The following is a 23713-nucleotide window of genomic DNA, read 5'->3' as shown; positions in this document are numbered from 1 at the left end:
CAAGGCTGTCCTCTCTCACCACTCCTATTCAACTTAGCACTGGAAGTACTTGCTATAGCGATTAGGCAAGAAAAGGATATCAAGGGAATCCAGATAGGAAAGGAAGAAGTCAAGCTCTCACTGTTTGCAGATGACATGATACTCTACTTAGAAAACCCTAAAGACTCTATCAAAAAGCTTCTAGAAACAATAGACTCATATAGCAAGGTGGCAGGCTACAAAATTAACACACAAAAATCAATGGCCTTTCTATATACCAATAGTAATAAGGATGAAATGGTCATTAAGAAAACAACCCCATTCACAATAGTACCACACAAACTCAAATATCTTGGAATCAACTTGACTAAATATGTGAAGGACCTATACAAAGAAAACTATAAAACTCTGCTCCAAGAAATAAAAGAGGACACACGGAAATGGAAACACATACCCTGCTCATGGATTGGCAGGATTAACATCATCAAAATGTCAAGACTCCCCAAGGCATTATACAGATTTAATGCCATCCCTCTAAAGATACCCATGACATTCTTCAAAGAAGTGGATCAGACACTTTTGAAATTCATTTGGAACAATAAACACCCTCGAATAGCTAAAGCAATCATTGGGAAAAAGAATATGGGAGGAATTACTTTTCCCAACTTTAAACTGTACTACAAAGCAACAGTTATCAAAACAGCATGGTATTGGAATAAGGATAGGTCCTCAGATCAGTGGAATAGGCTTGAATACTCAGAAAATGTTCCCCAGAGATACAACCACCTAATTTTTGATAAAGGAGCAGGAAATCCTAAATGGAGCAGGGAAAGCCTCTTCAACAAGTGGTGTTGGCACAATTGGATAGCCACTTGCAAAAAATTAAACTTAGACCCCCAGCTAACATCATGTACAAAGGTAAAATCCAAATGGATTAAAGACCTCGATATCAGCCCCAAAACCATAAGATATATAGAACAGCACATAGGCAAAACACTCCAGGACATTACAGGCATCTTCAAGGAGGAAACTGCACTCTCCAAGCAAGTGAAAGCAGAGATTAACAGATGGGAATATATTAAGCTGAAAATCTTCTGCACCTCAAAGGAAATAGTGCCAAGGATACACTGAGTGGGAGAAACTATTCACCCAATACCCATCAGATAAGGGGCTAATCTCCAAAATATACAAGGCACTGACAGAACTTTACAAGAAAAAAACATCTAACCCCATCAAAAAATGGGGAGAAGAAATGAACAGACACTTTGACAAAGAAAAACTACACATGGCCAAAAGACACATGAAAAAATGTTCTACATCACTAATCATCAGGGAGATGCAAATCAAAACAACGATGAGATACCTCCTCACACCCCAGAGAATGGCACACATCACAAAGAATGAGAATCAACAGTGTTGGCGGGGATGTGGAGAGAAAGGAACTCTTATCCACTGCTGGTGGGAATGCTGTCTAGTTCAACCTTTATGGAAAGCGATATGGAGATTCCTCCAAAAACTGGAAATTGAGCTCCCATACGATCCAGCTATACCACTCCTAGGAATATACCCTAGGAACACAAAAATACAATACAAAAACCCCTTCCTTACACCTATATTCATTGCAGCTCTATTTACCATAGCAAGACTCTGGAAACAACCAAGATGCCCTTCAACAGATGAATGGCTAAAGAAACTGTGGTACATATACACAATGGAATATTATGCAGCTGTCAGGAGAGATGAAGTCATGAAATTTTCCTATACATGGATGTACATGGAATCTATTATGCTGAGTGAAATAAGTCAGAGAGAGAGAGAAAAACGCAGTATGGTCTCACTCATCTATGGGTTTTAAGAAAAATGAAAGACACCCTTGTAATAATAATTTTCAGACACAAAAGAGAAAAGAGCTGGAAGTTCCAGCTCACCTCAGGAAGCTCACCACAAAGAGTGATGAGTTTAGTTAGAGAAATAACTACATTTTGAACTGTCCTAATATTGAGAATGTATGAGGGAAATGTAGAGCCTGTTTAGGGTACAGGCGGGGGTTGGGTGGGGAGGAGGGAGATTTGGGACTTGGGTGATGGGAATGTTGCACTGGTGATGGGTGGTGTTCCTTTTATGACTGAAACCCAAACACAATCATGTATGTAATCAAGGTGTTTAAATAAAAAAAAAATTAAAAAAAAATTAGGTCTTTCAGTTTTTCTCTTAAGACTGGTTTTGAGTCTGTAAAGTTTCTGAGCTGTTTTTTGTCTGTGAAGCCATGTATTCTTTCGTCAAACCGGAAAGTGAGTTTTGCGGGGTACAGTATTCTAGGTGAAGCATTCATTTCATTCAGTCTTGTCACAATGTCCCACCACTGCTTTCTGGCATTGAGTGTTTCTGGTGACAGGTCTGCTGTAAATCTCAAGGATGCTTGCTTGAATGTAATTTCCCCTTTTGATCTTGCTGTTTTCAGAATTCTGTCTCTATCTGTGGGATTTGTCATTGTGACTAGGATGTGTCTTGGGGTGGTTTTTCTGGGGTCTCTTTTGGTTGGTACTCTTCGAGCATGCAGAATTTGATCACATATATTCTTTAGCTCTGGAAGTTTCTCTTTAATGATGCTCTTGACCGTTGATTCTTCCTGGAAATTTTCTTCCTGTTTCTCTGGGACTCCATTGATTCTTAAGTTGTTTCTGTTGATCTTATCATAGACTTCTATCTTCATCTGTTCCTATTCTTTGACTAATTTTTCCATTGTCTGTTCATTTGCTTTAAGTTTTTTGTCCAACCTCTCCTGCTGTATGGAATTGTTATGTATCTCATCTTCCACAGCACCAAGTCTATTCTCAGCTTCTGATACCCTGTCCCAGAGCTTATCCATTTTGTCATTCACTTCGTTTACTGACTTTTTCAGACCTGTTAGTTGACATGTTATTTCAGTTTGGAGTTTTGTGATTTCTGTCTTCATATTTTCTTGGTTCTTGTTAGTGTTCTGTTCAACTTGATGCATGGTTTCTTTGAGTTCTTTGAGCATCTTCCATATTGCTATTCTAAAGTCTTTATCTGAGAGGTTGATTAGTTGGTTGGTCATTATCTGGTCCTCAGAATTTTCTTCTTCATTCTCTATGTCTGATGCTGGCCTGCGTTGTTTCCCCATTGTCACACTTGTATTGTGTTTTTTTTCTAAGTGTTGTGGTGGTATTCATTGGCTATATGATGCAGGCAGCACACTCCTCTTGCTCCGACCTTTCTGGATGGGCCGACTTGCCTCTAAGGGAGGGGACTCTTCAGTGGATGAAGCCTCACACAGGATCAAATCTTAGGCCTGAGCTTGCAGCAGAGACGACAGTCCGGAGAGAAATGCTTGCTTCTGTGATCCAGCATGGTTCTTAGTGTGATTTTTTCTTCTTGTTGCAATGGTGTTCTTTTCGTAGAAAGAGCGCAGGGTCGCTCGATAGCTTGCTGGGTACCTTCAGAATGCAGTTTTTTTGGGGGTTCACTTCCCAGGGCTCTGAGGAGGGCTGCTCGCTGGGTAGTTTCAGAATGCAGTTTTTGGGGGTTCGCTTCCCAGGGCTCCACTCGCTGTGTAGATTCAGAATGCAGTTTTTGGTGGTTTGCTTCCCAGGGCTCTGAGGAGAGCTTCCAGAGTTCAGGAAAAATAGAGTAGAACAGGGCAGGGCTCCCTTCAGGTCCTCAGTTTCCTCAGAAGAAGAACCGCCAGGCAGGGACTCCGCAAGTGAGTCAGTCAGCACTTTACCTGGCAGTTCCCCCGGTCAGCCATTTCTTACTCACTCACCCGCTCGCTGGGCAGCTCCAGAATGCAGTATTTTTTTTTTCATTAACATTTTCATGATAGTTGTTAGTGTAGTTATTTCCCGATCAGCATTCACTACTCTTTGTGGTGAGCTACATATTGTGAGCCGGTCCTTCCGTGCTTAACTCTATTGTTTTTGGGATTATTACAATAATGTCTTTTTTTAATTTTTTTATTTAAACAACTTTATTACATACATGATTGTGTTTGGGTTTCAGTCATGTAAAGAACACCACCCATCACCAGTGCAACATTCCCATCACCACTGTCCCAAATCTCCCTCCTCCCCACTCAACCCCCGCCTGTATTGTAGACAGGCTTTCTATTTCCCTCATACATTCTCATTATTAGGATAGTTCAAAACTTATTTATTTCTCTAACTAAATGCATTCCTGTTTGTGGTGAGCTTCATGAGGTGAGTTGTAACTTCCAACTCTTTTCTCTTTTGTGTCTGAAAGTTATTATTGCAAGAATGTCTTTCATTTTTCTTAAAACCCATAGATGAGTGAGACCATTCTGTGTTTTTCTCTCTCTCTGACTTATGTCCCTCAGCATAATAGATTACATGTACATCCATGAATAGGAAAATTTTATGACTTCATCTCTCCTGACAGCTGCATAATATTCCATTGTGTATATGTACCACAGTTTCTTTAGCCATTCATCTGTTGAAGGGTATCTTGGCTGTTTCCAGAGTCTTGCTATGGTAAATAGTGCTGCAATGAATATAGGTGTAAGGAAAAGATTTTTGTATTGTATTTCTGTGTTCCTAGAGTACGTTCCTAGCAGTGGTATAGCTGGTCATATGGGAGCTCAATTTCCAGTTTTTGGAGGAATCTCCATATTGCTTTTCATAAAGGTTGAACTAGACGGCATTCCCACCAGCAGTGGATAAGAGTTCCATTCTCTCCACATCCCCGCCAACACTGTTTATTATCATTATTTGTGATGTGTGCCAATCTCTGGAGTGTGAGGTGGTAGCTCATCGTTGTTCTGATTTGCATCTCCCTGATTATTAGTGATGTGGAGCATTTTTTCATGTGTCTTTTGGCCATTTGTATTTATTACTTGTCAAAGTGTTTGTCCATTTCTTCTCCCCATTTTTTGATGGGACTAGATTTTTTTCTTGTAAATTTCTCTCAGTTCCTTGTATATTTTGGAGATTAGCCCCTTATCTGATGGGTATTGGGTGAATAGTTTTTCCCACTCAGTGGGGGGCTCTTGTATTCTAGGTGCTATTTCTTTTGAGATGCAGAAGCATCTCAGTTTAATATATTCCCATCTGTTAATTTCTGCTTTCACTTGCTTGGAGAGTGCAGTTTCCTCTTTGAAGATGCCTTTAGTCTCAAAACCTGGAAGAAATGAATAAATTTTTGGACTCTTATAATCTTCCACAGTTGAATGAAGAGGATGTAGCATATCTAAGCACACCCTTCACTGTTGAGGAAATTAAGACAGTAATCAAATGTCTGCCCAAAAACAAAACTCCAGGCCCAGGTGGATTTACTAATGAATTCTTTCAAACCTTTCAAGATGAACTTCTACCAATCCTGGCAAGTCTCTTTCATGAAATCAAAAAAACAGGAACACTTCCAAATAGCTTTTATGAAGCCAACATCACCTTGATATCTAAACCAAACAGAGATGCTACAAAAAATTATAGACCAATATCGCTGATGAATTCAGATGCAAAGATCCTCAACAAAATCCTGGCAAATAGGATTCAATGCCTCATTAATAAGATCATCCACTACGATCAAGTAGGTTTCATCCCAGGAATGTAAGGCTGGTTTAACATCTGTAAATCTATCAACATAATACACAACATCAACAACAAGAAAAATAGAAATCATGTGATGATATCAATAGATGCAGAGAGAGCATTTGATAAGGTCCAACACCTATTCTTGATCAAAATCTCAGCAAGATGGGAATGGAAGGAACCTTTTTCAATATAGTTAAGGCCATCTACCACAAGTCAGAGGCAAATATTGTCCTCAATGGAGAAAAACTGAAAGTCTTTCCTCTAAATTCTTGTTGTATTCTCTCACCACTCCTATTCAACATAGCACTGGAAGTACTTGCTATAGCGATTAGGCAAGAAAAAGTTATCAAGGGAATCCAGATAGGAAAAGAAGAAATCAAGCTCTCGCTGTTTGCAGTTGACATGATACTCTGCTGAGAAAACCCTAAAGTCTCTACAAAAAAGCTTCTAGAAACATTAGACTCATATAGCAAGGTGGCAGGCTACAAAATTAACACACAAAAATCAATGGCCTTTCTATACACCAATAGTAATAAGGAAGAAATGGACATTAAGAAAACAACCCCATTCACAATAGTGCCACACAAACTCAAATATCTTGGAATCAACTTGACTAAATATGTGAAGGACCTATACAAAGAAAACTATAAAACTCTGCTCCAAGAAATAAAAGAGGACACACGGAAATGGAAACACATACCCTGCTCATGGATTGGCAGGATTAACATCATCAAAATGTCAATACTCCCCAAGGCATTATACAGATTTAATGCCATCCCTCTAAAGATACCCATGACATTCTTCAAAGAAGTGGATCAGACACTTTTGAAATTCATTTGGAACAATAAACACCCTCGAATAGCTAAAGCAATCATTGGGAAAAAGAATATGGGAGGAATTACTTTTCCCAACTTTAAACTGTACTACAAAGCAACAGTTATCAAAACAGCATGGTATTGGAATAAGGATAGGTCCTCAGATCAGTGGAATAGGCTTGAATACTCAGAAAATGTTCCCCAGAGATACAACCACCTAATTTTTGATAAAGGAGCAGGAAATCCTAAATGGAGCAGGGAAAGCCTCTTCAACAAGTGGTGTTGGCACAATTGGATAGCCACTTGCAAAAAATTAAACTTAGACCCCCAGCTAACATCATGTACAAAGGTAAAATCCAAATGGATTAAAGACCTCGATATCAGCCCCAAAACCATAAGATATATAGAACAGCACATAGGCAAAACACTCCAGGACATTACAGGCATCTTCAAGGAGGAAACTGCACTCTCCAAGCAAGTGAAAGCAGAGATTAACAGATGGGCATATATTAAGCTGAAAAGCTTCTGCACCTCAAAGGAAATAGTGCCCAGGATACAAGAGCCACCCACTGAGTGGGAGAAACTATTCACCCAATACCCATCAGATAAAGGGCTAATCTCCAAAATATACAAGGCACTGACAGAACTTTACAAGAAAAAAACATCTAACCCCATCAAAAAATGGGGAGAAGAAATGAACAGACACTTTAACAAAGAAGAAATACACATGGCCAAAAGACACATGAAAAAATGTTCCACATCACTAATCATCAGGGAGATGCAAATCAAAACAACGATGAGATACCACCTCACACCCCAGAGAATGGCACACATCACAAAGAATGAGAATCAACAGTGTTGGCGGGGATGTGGAGAGAAAGGAACTCTTATCCACTGCTGGTGGGAATGCTGTCTAGTTCAACCTTTATGGAAAGCGATATGGAGGTTCCTCCAAAAACTGGAAATCAAGCTCCCATACGATCCAGCTATACCACTCCTAGGAATATACCCTAGGAACACAAAAATACAATACAAAAACCCCTTCCTTACAGCTATATTCATTGCAGCTCTATTTACCATAGCAAGACTCTGGAAACACCCAAGATGCCCTTCAACAGACGAATGGCTAAAGAAACTGTGGTACATATACACAATGGAATATTATGCAGCTGTCAGGAGAGATGAAGTCATGAAATTTTCCTATACATGGATGTACATGGAATCTATTATGCTGAGTGAAATAAGTCAGAGAGAGAGAGAAAAACGCAGAATGGTCTCACTCATCTATGGGTTTTAAGAAAAATGAAAGACACCCTGGTAATAATAATTTTCAGACACAAAAGAGAAAAGAGCTGGAAGTTCCAGCTCACCTCAGGAAGCTCACCACAAAGAGTGATGAGTTTAGTTAGAGAAATAACTACATTTTGAACTGTCCTAATATTGAGAATGTATGAGGGAAATGTAGAGCCTGTTTAGGGTACAGGCGGGGGTTGGGTGGGGAGGAGGGAGATTTGGGACTTGGGTGATGGGAATGTTGCACTGGTGATGGGTGGTGTTCCTTTTATGACTGAAACCCAAACACAATCATGTATGTAATCAAGGTGTTTAAATAAAAAAAATTATAAAAAAAAAACAACTCTGCTTCAAGAAATAAGAGAGGACACGCGGAAATGGAAGCACATACCCTGCTCATGGATTGGCAGGATTAACATCAATAAAATGGCAATACTCCCCAAAGCATTGTACAGATTTAATGTGATCCCTCTAAAGATACCCATTATATTCTTCAAAGAAGTGAATCAGGCACTTTTGAAATTCATTTGGAACAATAAACACCCTAGAATAGCTAAAGCAATCATTGGAAAAAAGAATATGGGAGGAATTACTTTCCCCAACTTTAAACTGTACTACAAACCAAAAGTTATCAAAACAGCATGGTATTGCAATAAAGACAGGCCCTCAGATCAGTGGAAAAGGCTTGAATACTCAGAGAATGTTCCCCAGACATACAATCACCTAATTTTTGATAAAGGAGCAAGAAATCCTAAATGGAGCAAAGAAAGCCTCTTCAACAAGTGGTGTTGGCACAGCTGGCTAGCCACTTGCAAAAAATTGAACTTAGACCCCCAGCTAACATCATGTATAAAGGTTAAATCCAAATGGATGAAAGACCTCTATATCAGGCCCGAAACCATAAGATGTATAGAACATCACGTAGGTAAAACAATAATGTCTTTACCTTTTTTTTAAACCCATATTTGTTTCTATCTCTCTCCCAGAGAAGCACAGCTTGTATGTGCTATGTGTTTGTCTAAAGTATAAACAAGTAGAACATGACAGTATGCTATTATTACCACTAAATATTTTATCTTAGTGGCATATTCTATCACACAATTTGTTTTCCAATATCTATACAATGTCTTATGTGTGGATCCAAGGATTTACCATACTGGTTTAGTAGCTAAATAAAATTTTTATAGTGAACTTAGTTTAAAAGATGTGGATGACAGAGGATGCAACTGGATATAAGGAATGATCAGAAAGCTAAACTACTGATTTTAAAGGCTAATGTTACTGCATTATAGTTTTGATACAAAGTGAAACTTGACCTATGTGCTTTTTGAATTCAAAGAAGCCAAGAGCAACAATTATAGCAATCTTCTTCTATGACTTTTATGATGACCATGTATGTCCTGTAACTGCCAATGAGAATATTCAGTATATGCCAGACCCAGTGCTAGGTGCAAATAACCAAGAGGTCCCTTTTCTTTGATACCTGCCCTTTTAACAGAACAATATATAGTAAATATTTAAGAACCATAATAGTATTTATGACTATAATTTGCTTTAAAATAGTTCAATGATTTTGTTATACATGAATTTTTCTAGCACCTTCTTTTTATTGGATACATTCCTGTGTCTAAAGATCCATACCTTGGGGCCAGAGCAATGGTGCAGTGGTAGGGCATTTTTCATGTACCACGGCTGACCCTGGACAGACTGTGGTTCGATCCCCTGGCATCCCATATGATTCCCTAAGCCAGGAGCGACTTCTGAGTGCATAGCCAGGAGTAATTCCTGAGTGTCACCAAGCGTGGCCCAAAATCAAATAAATAAATAAATAAATAAATAAATAAATAAATAAATAAATAAATAAATAAATAAATAAATAAAAAGACCCACACCTAGATTTTGTCTATTATAGTTCATTTGATTGAATGTATTTTTGAGTGCCATTTTAAAATTAAGTATCTAATCTTATGAAGACATCAGGTAAAAACTGATGTTTTTTTTTATAATTTTTATTTTGACCAACATATCTTTCACAGTAATATTTTCAGTACATATTAAAAATATATCAGGGGAATTCTCATCACCAAAGTTGTACTCCCTCCACCCCCCTTCCTATCGTGCATCCCATATCCCCCACCCTCACCTCCTGGGATGATAGTATAAGTGGTAACCTCTGTGTTTAGCTTATTACTTTGTGATCATACAACTGTTTGGTCTTGATACCCTCAATTATTTCCCTTCTATTTGAGAGGAGAAACTAGATAGTTCAAGTTATGTGGTTTTGTTTGAAGAAAAGAAAAGCAATAAAATGGGGTAACAATAAAATAAGACAAAAATGGGCAGAGTACTTTTAGAGGCTCTCAACCACAGTTTGAGAGAGGAAAGGGAAAAATAAAGTGAAACACCACAACCATACAAAAGGAGATATCAAATAAAAAATCCAGTGAGCACTACAGCAATAAAGGCAAGCACCACATAATAATCACGGTCATGAAATAAAAACATAACAGAGTGCAAAAAGGAAAAAAGAAAAAGAAAAAAAAAGAAATTAAAAAATAAAAATAAAAGATAAAAAAATGGAGACAACAACTTCAATATTCAAGCCAAAACAAAGAAATAAAAAATAATTAAATAGATAAATAAAAAAAGATTATTTTGTGCTTTTTTTTTGTTTTGTTTGTTTTGTTTTCCCTGCATAGGCACAGTAAATATTGGGTACATTAGAGAGGGAATTCCCTTGGCCGAAAAGCTACAGGGTTTCTCCACCTTTGAAGTATACTGTCATGGGAATAACTATAGACTCCTTGCATGTTCATTTACTCTTCCCTTGTTGCCTTGTGGTGTATGGAAGGCTTTAGCTCCCTCATGGGTGGTAAAATCAGACCTCTGTATCTAGAGTTCTTGGTATCTGCACAGGTCCAGGAACAGAGCTTATAATGAAGACTTTTTTTGTGGTTCTAGAAGTTCTGTTCCTTCACTGTCGAAAAACTGATATTTATGAGTTATTTTGGATATGAGTTTCTGTATGTGTGGTGCATATAAAAACTTTTTAGTAATATAAAGTGCTATATGAAACTATTAATTGGGAACAGTGACTAATAACACAGTAAAGATGGATGAAAGGAAGGTTCTGAAATCAGTCTGTTTGGATGGAAAATATCAATCATTTCCCCCATTTATGTATGGCTCAGAGCAATCATCTAATCTATATTAAGGTTCATTTTCTTTTTTTTATTTTGGTGGCCAGGAATTGACCTAGTCTCACATAAGAAAGCCTTGCACTCTTGCATTCAGCCACAACTCCAGACCTAATGTCTGTTTTCTTATCTCTATAAATGGGTGATAATATATAAAGTAATATTTGTTAGTGTTTTTATGATAATAATCATAAATTTATGAGGGTCATCATAAGTTTAGTATCATTCATAGAAAAATTTGCATTTTAAATTAATTTTAATAATATATAGTATATCTTCATTTTTACTTTCATAATTTGTTTGTTTAGTTTGGGCAACACCTGGTAGTTCTTAGGGGGTACTCCTGGCTCAATGAATGAGGTTTCTCACAGTGTGATGCTCAGAGGACTATGTAGTATCAGGGACTTAACTCAGCATTTTCACCTGCTTTAGCTCTGGCCCTGCTTACAGCTTTCTGTTTCTACCCAACAAATGTTCCCTAATGTAAAGAATACATCTTTTTTTTGCTAGATTTTTTATCTAAAAGTTTAAAAACACTGATTTAAGGTTTTCACATAGGCAGACCACCTATATACTGTTTGTATACTAAATTGTGTCTTTGCCCCCCAATTGGTGACTTATTTAATAATATCCATATTATTAGCTCACTGAGAAATTATTAATGATAGGATGAATAATTGATTTAGATATAAAAGCTTTAAATAGACAAACAGCAATAGAACCAGGAAATACATGAAATCGAATTTCTTTTTTAAAATAGTTGAAAAGGCAGATAATGAAAACAATTTTAAAGGGCTCATTTTATCATGATATAACTGATGATCTCATTCAAATCTTACTGGGTAGAATGTAATTCTTTGGAATTAAATTATTTGATACTTATGAGGGGGAACCTTTGATCAAATGATATGATACAGGAAGCCTGCTTAAACATGAAATCTTACCATTCATTCTTTTGTAGGAGACAGGAAATACTTAAAAAATTGAATTCAATATGATTCAACTTTAAATTTTGTAGGTAGATTATGTGTAGGCCAACATTCTTCATTTTAGCTCAGGCTTACCTTCTTCATACATACACATACATATATACATATATAATATTGCACTGCAAAAATTATTCATGAAAAACAAATACTACTATATTGGCATTTTTTGTTAATATGCAGTAAAAAATAAAAGCAACCAAACACAAAAATTGATTTTCCATTTTGCTGACTGCTTTATTACTTTTCAACTAAAATTTGTTTAGAAATTAATTTTAGATTTTTGATTTTCATTTTCTTAAACATTAATAAAAGATAGGAGGGTTTAATTGCAGCATAAAAGCTATAAATTAAAGCAAGCTTGGAAAAAGAATTTATGTCTATTATTGATTAGTTACTCTATATTAAAATACATTGTTAAATATATTTTATATCTTAATTTACACTGGCTACATTGGGTGAGCTTAGAAAATGAGACTAAACTGTTAATTAATTCATACTTCCCTTTAGAAATTATTTATAAATTTTCAAATTTGTGTAGAAATTTATCTGCTAGGGTATGAGAAAGTAAAAATAGTAAAGTTGTAAATAGTGCAACTTTGGGCTGATAATAGGAGAAACTTAATAACTTGTATTATCTTCTTTAAACAAGAATGAGTAAATGATCATATGACCCTATGTTGCTTATGAATTAATCATTTTGTTATGTCTTATCCCATTACTAGTAGAAACATAAAGATAAACACAATACAGTGCTTTAAAATGTGTGTGTTTTTACAAGTACACTCTTGTTAAAAAACACACTTTGTCCTCAGGAATGATCTTATCTAGGTCTCTAGTTCTGCATTTATAAAACATTTTTTTTGTTTTTTGTTTTTTGGGCCACACCCATTTGATGCTCAGGGGTTACTCCTGGCTAAGTGCTCAGAAATCGTCCCTGGCTTGGGGGGACCATATGGGACTCCAGGGGATCGAACTGCGCAGTCCGTCCTACGCTAGCACTTGCAAGGCAGACACCTTACCTCTAGCGCCACCTCGCCGGCCCCAATAAAACATTTCATGATATTTCTTAATATCTCAAATATGGCAAAGAAAGTTGTAGGATTTAACAAAATGCCATTCCTATTCCCAAGGAGTGAAGAGTCTAAAGAGAAGCATGAGGAGTGGAAGCTGAAATGAGTGATTTGCCATATCAGTTACCAGGTGAAGGATAGAGAGACTGCCAAGATAGAGCATACAGTCAGTGCAACTACAAGAACATTGCAGTTTGTTCCAAGGATTCAGTCAGCCAGCACAGCTGGGGACATAGGTTGGCAGTGAAAATGAGCAGAAATGAGGCGGGATGTGCTAATACAAGACAAAAAAAATGAGAGGCTCAACCTTTTCATACTTTAGATAAACTTCTCAAAGTTTGGGGAAGTACATAATTCACTTTGGAGAGCTTATTCAAATGCAAATCAGATTCAAATATTCTTTGGGTGTGGAGATTATACCTCCTTGATAGGGAACTGTCTTCCTGTTTTAGTCAAATCCTCAGTCTGAGAGAGAAGTCAGGAAATGGATGAGGACTGAAAGACCATGTATGCTCAGATTGTACATCAAACAGTTCTGGACATAGGTAGACCAAAAAGATTGGAAGATTGTCACTGAAATAATTTAGTCCAGTGAAAAATTCCTGCTTTGGTAGCAATATAGAGGATAGCTAAAAGTAAGTCCTGCCAAAACAAAGCATTTCAAAACATATTTTCTGGGAGCCAGAGCGAATTTGCCTTGCATTCAGCTGACCCAAGACAGACCCAGGTTAGATCCCAGGCAATCTATATGGTCCCCTAGGCCCGGCAAGAGTGGTTTCTGAGTGCAGAGCCAGCAGTAACCCCGGAGCTCTGCCAGATGTGCCCCCCCAAACCAAAACCAAAATAAAGGAAATATTTTCTGATAATTATCATATGTTGCCTTAAAATTAGAACACTTTCTTTTTTTTATATATTTTATTTAAACACCTTGATTACATACATGATGGTGTTTGGGTTTCAGTCATGTAAAGAACACCACCCATCACCAGTGCAATATTTTCCTTTTTAACAGTTAGGTCAAACAACATTGAAATAGTACTATGATGAATATTTATGGGAAAAGAGTAAACCAGCATCTGTGAGAAGCACACATTCTACAATGATAATAATCACCAGAAATGCCCACATTTTAGATATAAATATTCTCAAGAATATTAGATCTACTTTGAAACATGTTATTGTAAATAATAAGCACATTAATTACCCTTGCAGGGTCAAACACAAAACTCTTAGTGAGAATGTATAGGTAAGAAGTTCTATTGTTTTGGTGCTTAGTCACATTTGATCATCTTGGTGGACATTATCCCTCAGAGATGAAACACTCAAAACACCAGTTAGTTCAGCTTTTCTAAACTTCACTGATTATTTAAATCACAGAATAGAAAGAAATTTAAAAATTGTTAGTGTCCAAAACTCTGCAAGAAAGACTGCTTTAAATTTGTAACACAAACACTTTTCAAATGATACTTAGATATAATTGGTACATTTCAAAAGTTGCTCATAAGTATAGACTATGATTAATTTCCCCCAATATGAGAATGCCCATTATTCAAAACCCAAATCAGAAATTATATAAGTTCTTATTGTACCAGTTAGTATTTAAAACGATTTTCAAGGTTGATATCCTTACAGTTGGACTTCAGAGAGAGGTGACTTCTTAATTTGAGGATGAGGGAGAAAGAATGAGGAAAAAAAAGTTTCATTTATTCCATAAGAGAAAAGTTATTTCATAAAAGATATAATAGTAGAGGTTATGTTTAAAATGAAGAAGATTTGGGGCTGTAGTGTTATTTCAGCAGTTAGAATATTTGTCTTGCATGTATACAACCTGGGTTTTTTCCCTAGCACTCCATTATGGTTCCCTGAACATGGCCAGTAGTGATTTTTGAGTACAGAGCTTAAGCATAGAGTGGAGCAGGATTTGACTCCTCAAATAAAATTAAATCATGCAGAATTTGGGGCTATGAATTTTAGGGAATTTATACTTAGACTTCTGTTAGTGAAGGATGATTGGCAGGCAATGAATGTAATGTTTCATTTGATTTCACAGGAGAATGTGTGAGGTGAAGTAGAAAAAATATAAGGTGGAAAGTTGAGAATTTATAAACAGAGCCCAATTTAGTACAGCAAAGAACATCATACAACATGACACACTGTTTGTTTTAATTATGAAAGGAAGGTAAACTGCATCTGCTGATGATGTTACGCAATTGATTTTATAACTAATAATGCAATAAAAATCACAAGCTACATGTGGGGTGAACAGTCACTTCGTATTGTATTTTATATTTGTTTTGATATCAGCATTTATTTATTTCAAAATTATTTTAAATAAGTTGAATCAAGTAATTAAAATTTAATTTTTTATTTTGGATATACTTTAATACCTATACAACATACAATATTTTTAGACTTTCAAGTATCTTTTCTTTCAGGTGTATACATATGCTGAATATAAAAATCCATCATAATATAAATAATTGGCCGTGTCATTTAAAAATGATAATGATCTCATTTACATGTCTATGACTTTAAAAAAGTATCATAGTCTTCAATAAATTACATTCTGGATCATATCAGTATCTCTTCAAGAAAATGAAATTAAATCTTTTTAGTAACCAGCAGCTTAATTTTCATTAGGCCAGCTAGTTGATAATTAGTCATGGACCATAAATCAAATCCCCAAGTCTTCCTCTGGTTTCTTAATTGAAAATTATTGTTCTTGGCTTTCTGGTTGAGAATGCAGCAAGTGCAAGTGTGATCGATGTACAATCCGGCATAAACAGTTTGAGACAGTCAGAACTTGATAGATCATTGCCCTAAAGGGTCTTGTAATGGTAGATAGGCAGATATCTTCAAATTAAAGATTTACTTTTAAAATTGCAAGTGCAAAGCAAGTTGTGTGCTACTAATCTATCTTTATGCTTGGGCCACCTTTCTTTCCTTTTACTTTTTAATCTATTGGAATCTACTAATTTGCCCTGATGATTAGGAACATCACATAAAATACTGATAAAAATCCAACTTTTGGTTGGGACTTCAAAACATGAAAATATTGCTCATTAATGTTATGAACAAATATTGAATCTGTTGGTATTTTAAAGTAATTTGAAAACACTGACTGCAAAAACTAGACTCATCTGACAGCTAATCTGAGAGAACAGATGGCTTCTGAACAATTGCCCCCAGTCATAAAATCATTTCAAATATGATACTGTTGAGGCTAAATACAAGGCGTTGCAAGCAATAAGGAAAATATTGCTTCATTGAATGGCTGCAGTTCATTGCCATTTTTCTTCTGTCAACCAAGGAGGATTGGCAGGAATTTTGGTCATCTTTGCAGTTCTTTAGCTAAGAACAGCCACGGGGTTTTCCAGCTCTCATTTCTTGTTTCCTAGTGGCCTGGCCACCAGGACCCCATGAGCCCCACAGCAGGGAACATTGTAAAATGCACCATAAATTTCAATGTGTGAAGTTTACAAAAGAGCTTCTTAAAAATATCCTCGGTCCCAAGAACCAGAGTGGGAGTTTCAAAATTACCTGGGCACATGAACTCTGAATGAAATATAGCATTTTTCCATTGTCTACCCAAAGTGATGTGGGTGGTTCAAGGTAGGAGTCTTGCCAACAGCTCATAAAGACTCATGTACATATTACTTAATATAGAAGAGCCACATGATTAATATTTGTTTTAGTTACATAAAGCCTTTCAAATGGCTCATTGAAATCATTTTGATTGGTTTCATGGAAGGGAAAGAGGATAATCTTTGATAAGTAATGATTTAAATTAAAGTAAAAATCAAATTTAAAGTCTGTGAATATAGCTATCTAGTCAAGATTTATATCTTAGAATTTATAAAACTTAACTTCCTTCAAAGAAAAGAAAGAAATAATTATATTTGTATATTTTACGCTTTCTGAAACTTTGAGCCAACTGTTATTCCTTTTTAGACATAAGCCTTCTCTTCTATAAAATAATGTGCAGTATTTTAGAAGCTAGCCATGAACATGGCCAACTCTACTTTGATAACTGGCACCCAGAACTTCCAGGAATGATCTCTGAGCACAGCACCAGAAGTAGCACCTGTTATAATGTCCAAACAAATCAAACAAGGGAGTTGCGATTACTGAACTTCAGTAGTCTTATTCTAAATGTTATATAAAATGTTTACGTGATGCTAAATTACTCCTCCCAATTCTATTTGGTTTGGTCTGAGGGAGTAATTAAAATATATATTTATTTTCAGAGTATCTGTAGTAAGGATATTTGTAAGTCAACAAATAGGCCTGATTATTTAAGGAGATGAGTTTTATTTGCCCAACTGTGTTTTTAAAATATTTGACAGTTACTACTAGCATTTCAAACAATTAGAAATGTCACATAGAAAAATAAGTTATGAGTTCCAAAAACAGAATAGGCAAATGTATCTTCCAATAAGAAGATAGTCATCTAGAACTGAAAAAGTTTTCATTCTTTATGTTTTTTGAATCCTAGTTTATTTGCCTATACTGAGACTGACTGTGTTTTTATTATTCAGGGTTTTTTTGCTTTATTACATACTTGGTTTTACATGTATTTTCACTCATTTGTATTATATTGTACTAATTATGACCCTGATGTATACATTGAAAACTACAGCAGATTTGGTGAAGTTGCAGAATATATTATGCAAAAGTATAAGTGAAGTTCACAAAATCTTTTCTTCTTGATAATACAGTCAATCCTTGGTTATAATTTTGCTTTTTTTTTTTTTTTCTGCCTCCTCCTAACTCAGTAACTCCAAGATAGAAAGGGAGAAAGAAAGAAAAATGGGAGGAAAATATTTTTAATCGATTTGATTTCTCTTTGGCAATGTGGAAAATACTGAGAGAAGTATTATAATTTTGCTGAAAATCTTAAGAGGCCTGAACTTTTATCAAATACTAAATGTTAATGATTTTAATAATTTAATAACTCAATTTTTAAAGGAAAAAAATGGACTCTATGAAACATAAAAAGTAATGCCAGAAAGGGAAAATTATTTTGGCACATTTGGCTATCATTTGATCCAGTGAGGAACAATATTTATATATATAAAAATAAATAAATCTTTAAAAGTGCATGATTGCAATGGGGCATTTGAGAACTATTTGTATAAAATGGTTCTTAACATTACAGGAATCCAATAAATATTAAAATTATTAAATTATGATATATCAATATTATGCAAGACAGAAAATGCAAAATGATTGTATTGTTTGGGGAATATCTATTAGGCTAGGAATTATAAAGCAAAATTTTTGCTAAGCCTGAGCCATATTCAGGGGTATATATCTGGTGGCTCTTTCTGGCTCTGTGCTCAGGGGTCACTCCTAGGAATGCTCAGAAGACCATAAGTGAGGCTAAATATTTGGACTTGGGGTGGTACAGAGCAATTGTTTTAATAAGTACTATTTCTCTGGCTTCAAAGGAAGAAGACTTTTTTTAAATGGTTAATACCATTTGTGAAAATTTGACAATTGGCAAATAGTTCAAATAGAAAAATCATTTCTCTCCTACGCTAAATAATCTCAAATATAAAAAATTGTACATAGGAAAATCTATAACTTTTTATAGTAGTAGTAAAATATTCATCTCTTGCAATTTTAAATATTTTAGAATAATTCAAAGATATCTTTGTATCTATTTTATATACCATACAATATAACTATTTATATTTTTCTAATTAAAATTAGAAAAATTTACATTAGCATTCTATTTTATGAATGAATTGACATTTTATTTTATGCTTTCAATTAAATTTCTATATTTTGAATACAACTTAATATTTCTTTACATTAGAGTCCTTTTATGATGCATGATATTTTAATTGGTCTTATATCTAGTGTAATATATTTGTGCGTGTATATGCAAAAACATTTGTATATTTATTAATGTTATGACAAAAATGTAAGTACCTCAAGGGCATAAATTACATTGAAGACTAAATAAGGCTATGTGTAAAAATACGCGATTATAAAATGAATTAGAAAATTGATTTTAATAGACAATCCTATCTTTTATATAAATTTTTGTTTCCATAACTTGAGTTTGTCTATGAAGGAAATCTATATGGTTAAATGTTTAATAAGTATCTTGGGAAATTCTGGAGCCAGAGGTCATACAGAGGCAAAGGTGCTTGCTTGCATATGGTTCCCTGAATGAGTCCTTTGAGGAAAGAGCCAGGAGAAAGGTATACACCCCAGGTGTGCCCCTAAAACCAAATAAATAGATAAATAAATATCACACTAAAAATACTATACATTATATAATTCTATTTATATGACATTTTGGAAAAGATGTTTTATGACAGGGATAGAAAATGAGTGAGTGGTTAAAAGAATAGGGATTTTAAAAAAAGGATGGACTAAAAATAAACAAGTGGAAATTTCTGGGGATAATAGTACTATCTAGTCTGCTTGTGACCCAATAGTTACACATTTGTCACAATTCAGGTAGATACAGCACAGAGTAAATTTGACTAAAAGTAAATTGTAAATGAATTAATAAATATATATTACATCAAAAATCTTAGTAGAAACTATAGCTGTTTAAGAAAAATGCAAATGATGTGAGAGAATCATAATGCATTTACTTCTGGCAGAGGTAAGTTGATGAAAGACATCTCTTATTTGGAAATTTTAATAATTAATATTTTGGTTTTTTTGGGGGGGGCCACACCCAGTGGTGCTCAGGGGTACTCCTGGCTGTCTGCTCAGAAATAGTTCCTGGCAGGCACGGGGGACCATATGGGACACCGGGATTTGAACCAACCACCTGGCTCAGCTGCTTGTAAGGCAAACGCCGCTGTGCTATCTCTCTGGGCCCAATAATTAATAATAATTAATAATTAATATTTTTAAGATATTTAAAGCACCTTAGTTAAGGCAGTTGGATAGAAAATGCTTCTTTCTTTGAAAGATTAATTTTATATAGAATAAAAAGCAATTTCAGACAATATTAATAATTTTATTTCCTTTAAATTATTTTATTTCTGCTATATAATTTTCAAATTTAATCAAATATATATATTTGTTTGTTTGTTTTGGGCTATACTACCAGCACTAAGAGGTTACTTCTGGGTGTAACCTCAGAAATTACTCCTGGTAGGCTTGACAGAAGCTGGAGATTGAACCTCAGTTTGCCACAAGCAAGGCAAACTTTGGCCTCTAATAAAATTCATTTTATGTCATTATTATTTTTTTATCTAAACGTAATGATTGCAAAGTTGTTCATAATACAGATTTTTTTACAGATAAAGTTGTTCATAATTGAGTTATAGTCATATAACCAGTACTCATTTTTCCACCATCAATGTCAAAAGTTTCCCTTTGACACTCTATTTCTCTCTCCCTCCCTCCTTCTCTTCTTTTGTGAGATTGTGGCTTTGTACTGCTGCAAATGAAAAAGTGCCATGAATGTCCTTTCCATATTAGACCTCCTCTACTCTAACTGCATTCTCTTCTTTTGTGGCAGCTATCTACCCCATGGTACTCCTGATTTTCATCTCTATTGTCTTTTATTCTCCTTATTTCCAGTGATAAATGAGATTATTCTATGTTTATTTCTCTTCCTCTGACTCACTTTGCTCAGCATAAATACTTTCCATGTCCATCCACATAGAAGCAAAATTCATGACTTCATTTTTAATGGCTGCATAGTATTCCATTGTGCAGATATACCACAGTTTCTTTAGCCACTCATCTCTCGTCAGGCACCTGGGTTGTTTCTAGATTCTGGCCATTGTAAATAGTGCTGCAATGAAAGTAGGAGTGCAGAGGTCATTTTTGTATTGTGTTTTTTGTTTTCCTAGGGTAAATTCTTAGGAGTAATTAGATTTTTTTTTCTTGTTAAGTTCTGTAAGTACCTTATATATCTTAGATATTAGTCCTTTATCAGATGAATATTGGATGAATAGTTTCCTCTTATTCCACAGATAGCCTTTGTATCCTAGTCGCTGTTTCCTTTGAATTGCAGAAGCTTCTTAGTTTAAAGTAGTCCAATCTATTTATCTCTACTTCCACTTGTTTTGAGATCTTGGAGATCTTGTTTGGCATCTCGTTGAAGATGCCTACAGTCTCAATGTCAGGGAGTGTTTTGCCTAAGTTTTCCTCTATGGACTTTTAGGTTTTAGGTCTGATATCAAGATCTTTAATTTATTTTGATTTGACATTTGTGCATGATGATAAAGAAAGGCCTGAGTTCACTTTTTTTTTGCATGAGGCTGACCATTTGTCCTAACACCACTTGTGGAAGAGGCAATTCTTGTTCCATTTTGTGCTTCTGGCCCCTTAGTAAAAGATTAGGTGATTGTATGTCTGGGGATCACTCTTTGTATATGCGAGTCTATTCCATTGATCAGAGGGTCTGTCTTTATTCCAATACCATGCTCATTTAGTTGCTATTGCTTTATCGTAAAGTTTAAAGTTGGGAAAGTGATGCCTCCCATCTTTTTCCTAAGCATTGCTTTAGCTATTCTTGAACACTTATTGTCACAAATGAATTTCAGAAGTGTTTTATTCACTTATTTGAAAAATGTCATGAGTATCCTTAGGAGGGATTGCATTATATCTGTGTAATGCTATGCAGAGTATTGCTATTTTAATGATGTTAATTCTCCCAATTCATGAGCAGGGTATATGCATCCATTTCACTGTATCCTCTTTTATTTCTTGAAGCAATGTTTTATAGTTTTTTTGTATAGTTCCTTCACTTATTTAGTTAAATTGACTCACATGTACTTGAATATCTGTGGTGGTGTTGTGAATGGCATATTTTGATGTATATTTCTTCTTTATCATTATTTGTTTACAAGAAGGCCATTGATTTTTGCATGTTAAGTTTGTATCATGACACTTTTCTATACAAAGCTATTGTTTCTAGGAGTTTTTGGTACTCTTTAGAATATTTTAAATATAGTGCCATGTCATCTACAAACAGTGAGAGCTTTACTTCTTCCTTTCCTATCTGGTTGCCCTTGATATATTTTTTTTCTTGCCTAATTGCTATGGCAAGTACTTCCAGTACTATGTTAAATCGAGTGGCGAGAGGGGGCAGCCTTGCCCTGTGCCAGATCTTAGAGGAAAAGCTTTAGTTTTTCTCCATGAGTATACTATTTGCCATGAGCTTTGATAAATAGACTGGACTATGTTGAGAAAAGATCCTTCAATTCCCATCTTTGCTTTCTCCTTATCTACTGATATGATCAATTGCTTTTTATATTTTTTTGTTGATGTGGTATACTACATCGATTAACTTGTGTATGTTGAGCCATCCTTGCATCTCCAGAATAAATTCTACTTTGTCATGGTGTATGACTTTTTTGTGAGGAGATGGATTTCATTTGCTAGGATTTTGTTGAGGATCTTTGCATCTCTGTTAATTTGGAATATTGGTCTGTATTTCTCTGTTTTTGTGGTGACTCTGGCTGCTTTTGGTATTAGGGTGATGTTAACTTCATAAAAACTATTTGGGAGTGTTTCTGTTTCTTCAATTTCCTGGAAGAGAATGAAAAGTAAAGACATTAGGTCATCTTGGAAGGTTTGAAAGAATTCATTAGCGAATCCATATAGGCTTGGGCTTTTGTTTTTGTGGAAAAATTTTAATTACCATTTTAATTTCCTCAATAGTGAAGAATATGTTCAGATATGCTAGATTATCTTGGTTCAACCTTAGCAGGTTAAGAGTCCAAGAATCTATCAATTTCTTCCAGGTTCTCTTGTTTTGTGGCATAGAGTTTCCAAAAATAATCTTGATAAACCTTTGAATTTCTGTAGAACCTGTATTAATTTCTCCCTTTTCACTTATAATTTGTTTTATTAATTTATCTCTATGGGTTTTGGGAAAAATGAAAAATATTTGTGTAATGATTCTTAGAAACAAAATAGAGGAGGACTGAAGGATCCAGCTCCTGACATGAAGCTCATCACAGGGATCATTTAGTGCAGTCAAAGAAATAATTACACTGAGAACTATCATAACAAAATGTGACTGAATGAGGGAAATAGAAAGCCTGTCTAGAGTACAGACCATTGTGGGGTGGGGAGGAAGGACACTTGGGATATTGGTCATGGGAATGTTGCACTGGTGAAGGATTATATATATATATATATATATATATATATATATATATATATATATATATATATAATAAAAAAAGAAAAGATAAGGCCGCCCAATTTTTACCACAGGCAGTGTTCTTACACTGATTGTATAGAAAGAGGAGGTACAGTAAATGCACACCATATACACCTCAATCCAGGCCCTTTGCCTGGTCTGTATTGTGAATTGGGGGGCAAAAAATTTATCTCTCTTCCTTTTTGTGAGTTTGGATAGAGGTTTTTTGATCTTGTTTATCTTTTCATTGAATCAACTCTTGCTTTCATTGATCTTTTGTATTTTTTTCAATCGTGATTTCTTCTCAAAACTTTATTATTTCCTTCCATCTTCCTATTTTTGGTTCCTTTTGTTGATCACTTTCCAATTTTATAGGTTGTGCATTAATGTACAATAAGAATCTGTAGGCCCCTTCTTTCTTCTTGATCACTGCTTGCTATAATTTTTCCTCTTAGCATCACTTTAACTGTGTCTCACAAATTTTACTAATTTTTGTCTTTGTTCTCATTTGTTCCCAGGAATCTTTGGATTTCTTCTTTGACTTAATCTCTGACCCATTGGTTGTGAGCTATTTAATTTTCAGTTGTTAAAAATTTTTCTTCTGTGACTGTAAATCACGTCTATTTTTAGTGCACTATGATTTGAGAAAGTAGAACAATTTTCATCCT

The 23713-nt window shown here is 35.1% G+C and overlaps 1 non-coding gene across 1 annotated transcript; it reads left to right on the top strand.

Moving 5' to 3' along the window:
- Positions 1-23097: 23097 nt before the first annotated feature.
- On the top strand, positions 23098-23229 carry LOC126026359 (small nucleolar RNA SNORA51). The gene has a single exon (XR_007501650.1). It is a non-coding gene; the product is annotated as a small nucleolar RNA SNORA51 (small nucleolar RNA).
- Positions 23230-23713: the final 484 nt, after the last annotated feature.

This window comes from Suncus etruscus, chromosome 13, assembly GCF_024139225.1.
Source record: "Suncus etruscus isolate mSunEtr1 chromosome 13, mSunEtr1.pri.cur, whole genome shotgun sequence".
Classification (NCBI taxonomy): domain Eukaryota; kingdom Metazoa; phylum Chordata; class Mammalia; order Eulipotyphla; family Soricidae; genus Suncus; species Suncus etruscus.
This window is presented reverse-complemented; position numbering and strand designations above follow the sequence as displayed.